We start from the raw sequence: 5,182 nt of genomic DNA on the forward strand, positions 1-5,182 counted from the left end.
CGGGCGTAGTCGAACGGTACACACTCGGTAAGCAATCCTACAATTTTTTGTTTATAACGTAGTTTATACGGATTATTTTCAAAAAAATATACGTATTTTGGAAATGTTGAGTCGAATTAGTCTAGAATCGATTAATTTTATGAAAGAAAACCTTTCAAACAGCCGTAGTCCGTAAACTATGATTCCTACAAAATTGATTCATAAAGAACGGAACGTATCTACTGTCTTATAGGGGGATCTACTGTATGTTCCTTCTGCCCCCAAAATTATAAGCCTGTTAAATTCAGTGAATTTAATCAAGCATGTGAAATGTCATTTATTATAAAAAATTAAAATATAAAAAAAGTCATGATTAATTAACAAACTCAACAATATGTTTTATATATATTCCCACAATCTTTCATAGCTCTGTATACAAATTTTAAATCACTCATGTTGTTTAAATCCTTATCCATTATTTTTTATTGAATCGATCAGGTATAAAAACTTGAAATTCATTCCATTCGGTGTCCATGAGAACTACAAATTTTTTATAACCAAAGCGAGTGGATACTGTTTTAAAATAATGAATTGGATATTCATAATAAATTTGCAACTCGTTTAATTTTTTCCTTCGAATATTTTGAAGTTTACCAATATTGTTTAGTTTTTTCTGTGTCTCCATTTATAAAAAAGAAAATTTAATGAATATTGAAACACTCAAAATCTGGCTCATGCTGTAAAATCTATGAATATGTAAAAATCTACCTAGTTGTGTACGTAAAAATCTACCATGAGGTGTATCAACATAATCCAAGATACGTAAATGCCCTCTTCCATCTTTCCAAATATAATAATTCCTTACTTTCCCACCGTAGAAAATTAATACCGACTCAACATTACTAATATTAGTCTCCATTTATATTGTATAGTGAAAAAATTATTTATCACAAATTCTTGCTAACAATGAAACAACTATATTTTTATAATTATTTTCNAAAAAAAAAAAAAAATGCATATTTAACGCATTCTCTAACTATAAATGAAGAGTGTTTAACAATTAAATTGCATTTTATTCTTAGTGTATGTTACAGTTCAAATTTATTTAATTATTATTATAATGAAAAGTTTAAGAAGATGAAATAAGGAAGATGCGGTTGACTAAAAAACCATACTAGGGATGAATGATACCTCAAGATCAGTATGAACCGCTTTAATGTCAAGCCGCTTAGAGGACACGTCTTCTTCAGAAATGATCGCAGTAGAAACGTACAGTTGCTGTAGCAACCGCAGGGAGGGCCGGAAAGGGGTGGAACTGTTCTTATCGATTGTTCTGCACAGCCATGTCTACTATCCATACTTCAGAACAATGGAGGTGAGTGAGATTTTCACTGGTTAGTAAGCAATATAAGTAACGTTTAATTCCTCTAATAACTATTTAGCTTAGACATATACAAGATTTAGTAAATATTAAGCAATTGGCTCGAATCCGCAGCTCTTTTTACATTCGTCTACGTTACCTTTTAATCTTTCGATAGTTTATTGATTATTTTTCATCATATTTACGTATTAGTTTAACCCCCCACCCAGTCTTAAAATTAAATATTAATCGAACATTCGATAATCCGAAATGTCTGGTAATTATCCAATAGGAAGTTATTTAGACACCACGCTGAAGTTCGAGCGAAAATACATTATATGTCTGGAAAATAAATATTATAAGCACACAAATTATCATAAACATTGCTTTTGTTCATTAATGTTCCAGCAGGTTTTTAAATCAATCTTAATTAACACAGCAGCATAGTCAGCTGGCCAAACAGGCCGCTGCTTCCAGCCTTACTCCTTGCTACAACAAAATTCCTGTTTCGAAAATCAGGCAATGGACTTGGGAATTCGCTCTTGGTCAATGGCAAGAAGAATGGGATAATGGATCTACAGGCAGATTAACGCACACCTTTATTCCAAACGTTAACGAAAGACTTAAATGGAAACACTTCAAACCAATCTTCTTCATGACCCAGTTAATTACTGGTCATCAATAGCTATTTAAAAAAGTTTCATCTTAAAAACACGGACATCTGCCCCTGCAACAGTACTTCAATCCAAGACAGCCAGCATTATCTGTAGGACTGTGAACTTTTTAAACAGGAGAGAGACAGACTCATGGGGCATGTGCTCCATGCCGGAAACAACTGGCAATGCCCTAACAGCAGACTCATGGAAGACCCGAATGTTTATCGACATCTCATCAAGTTTCTGGAAACAACAGCAGCACTCAATCCACCAGCGATCAGCAGTCTGCTAGTAATGATTGATCAACTGGCTAACTTTTCTCACGACAACTGTTTCATGCTTCCAACCGGCTCCTCTTGTTTTGCACGCTTCTTATAAGCGAATTCTCACTGTACATATCATGTTAACTATTATGTATATTTATGTTGCTCTTACGTATACATTTTTTTGTACTCGCCGCTGTCTGGCGCACATCAATGTATTCCGGTCAATTCATTTTCTGTATTATGTTTTGTTATGCTTTCAATAATTGTGATGCAGGCGCCATGTACTCTCATCTGTCTCCACCACTTTGTCCCCCTTTCATCCCCTATCCTTCATCTCCCTCACTCCCATTTTACTAACTTTTCTCCTCCAACCTCCAGGTCATACCTACGAGTGGAACCTGGAGGCACCCCCTCTTTCAATTAAAATAAAAAAATAAAAAATAAATAAATAACACAGCATAGTCACACATTGTATCATATTCGGATTAATTAAATAGCGTACGTAAACAAATCGGAAGCATACAGCAGTGTACACTGGTAAGAAAATTAAGGCAATGTCCACACACTTATGAAATTTTACATAATTACGCAAACATCCGGTAACCCAGCACCACTCGGATTTCATAGATGCCGGATTAACGAACTTCTACTGTAATTTATAATTGTTTTAGGATTTATCTTCTTAGAAAACAGTTAAAACACTACAAAAGCGGCCAACGAAAACATAATTTACATAGCAAAACACTTCAATTTTGTAACTTGAGCATTCTAAAATCCAAAAGTCACGCTGAATATAACGCAATCTTAAAATTTCCAAGAAAGTTTTGAAAGTATTAACTAGTTAATACGAAAACGGCAATCACTAATGAAGTACTTCTTCAATTTCCTTCTGTTTTTATTATGATAATGAACCAGGAAATTCTAATTTTTAAAAAAAAGGGTGTGTTTTTTCAGTTTTACATTATGTAAACCAAACACTAACTCGAAATGTGTTGAGGAGGACGGAAAAAAATGAAATTTAGGTAATAATAATATCATTTTAATTAGATTAATATTTATATTTTTATAAGATGCATTGCTTTTTATCATCAGAAATCGCAGGAAACTGTGTGAGATTCGTGTATAATGGTATCGATTGTACATTGTTTATGACGTACTTCAAAAACAAGGACGTGTAAACAGTGTCAAATTTTAACTTCAAATCGATTCTATACAGTCTTAAATATAAATTATCATATATTAAAAAATCCTTAAGGATAATATATTCATTTATACTTAGGTAATACATAATAGAGTATATGTTAGGTATCTCGAGGGCATTGTTAAATATATATATATAATTTTTAAATTCATCAAAGCTTATGGCAGGTGTCATTGCTTCTTGCCAAAATTGGTCCTCAAGTTATTTATAATTCGCTCTAAATTTAAACGTTTTCGTTGCTACATAATAGAAGACAAGTCGGCGCAAAGGGTGAGAACGTACAGTACTCCTTGTTATTAAATATCAAAGATTAACATTATATTTGATCTTTGCAACTTTTAATTAGAATTAAATGTAGCTTGGATAAGTATTTCATTTAATGCTAACTTTTTTAAATTATGCAAACGTTTCGTATTAATATTTAAATGTAAAAATTTAATTCTGCGATAAAAAAAATCCTTGTAATAAATCATTTTGAGGATGAATTAAATATAAAATTCGAAATATAATTTTTGTGTTTTATCCTTATTTAACTTTAATGTTACTCGCTAGATGGCAATAGGAGGTATTTTCACATTGAAAAAAAAAAAAAAAATGCATATTTAACGCATTCTCTAACTATAAATGAAGAGTGTTTAACAATTAAATTGCATTTTATTCTTAGTGTATGTTACAGTTCAAATTTATTTAATTATTATTATAATGAAAAGTTTAAGAAGATGAAATAAGGAAGATGCGGTTGACTAAAAAACCATACTAGGGATGAATGATACCTCAAGATCAGTATGAACCGCTTTAATGTCAAGCCGCTTAGAGGACACGTCTTCTTCAGAAATGATCGCAGTAGAAACGTACAGTTGCTGTAGCAACCGCAGGGAGGGCCGGAAAGGGGTGGAACTGTTCTTATCGATTGTTCTGCACAGCCATGTCTACTATCCATACTTCAGAACAATGGAGGTGAGTGAGATTTTCACTGGTTAGTAAGCAATATAAGTAACGTTTAATTCCTCTAATAACTATTTAGCTTAGACATATATAAGATTTAGTAAATATTAAGCAATTGGCTCGAATCCGCAGCTCTTTTTACATTCGTCTACGTTACCTTTTAATCTTTCGATAGTTTATTGATTATTTTTCATCATATTTACGTATTAGTTTAACCCCCCACCCAGTCTTAAAATTAAATAAATTTTAAATTCTTTATTATTTAATTTGTAAGGAAACACAAATATATTTTGTATTAAATATAAATTCATTTCTCATATTTATAATAATATCTCATGATGCCTAAAAATGTGCTATATTTTCTTCTCACATCCGATTTTAAATGTGCACGATCGGATGTCTATCCGAATCGAAAATAACTATTTAAATTATGTAATTATAAAATATTTACTCGAAATTCCAATATATGGCAATGTAATTTCGTTATTAATTTATATACAATATGTAAATATAAAATAATAATGAAGTTATTATTTTTTAAAAGTACACGAATGTTTTTCCTCGTGTAATTTTATCAATAAAACAATAATTTAAATTATTATAACAGGGGGAAAAATAGATTTTACATTATTTTAATATAGAAACTTCAATGTACATTTTAAAAGTGATTTAATTATGTACAAAATGGAATTAATTTATAATGCATTTTTATCCTAAGATAATTTCTTTTACATAATTTTAAATACAGTATCAACTAGAAATTAAAAAAAAAAAA

At 30.9% G+C, this 5,182-nt stretch overlaps 1 long non-coding RNA gene across 1 annotated transcript; it reads left to right on the forward strand.

The window, feature by feature from the left end:
- Positions 1 to 1,602: 1,602 nt before the first annotated feature.
- LOC111637840 lies at positions 1,603 to 4,206 on the forward strand. The gene is made up of 2 exons (XR_002758744.1): positions 1,603 to 3,283; positions 4,173 to 4,206. It is a non-coding gene; the product is annotated as an uncharacterized LOC111637840 (long non-coding RNA).
- Positions 4,207 to 5,182: the final 976 nt, after the last annotated feature.

This window comes from Centruroides sculpturatus, unplaced genomic scaffold (assembly GCF_000671375.1).
Source record: "Centruroides sculpturatus isolate CEXI.00-Female unplaced genomic scaffold, Cexi_2.0 scaffold914, whole genome shotgun sequence".
NCBI lineage: Eukaryota > Metazoa > Arthropoda > Arachnida > Scorpiones > Buthidae > Centruroides > Centruroides sculpturatus.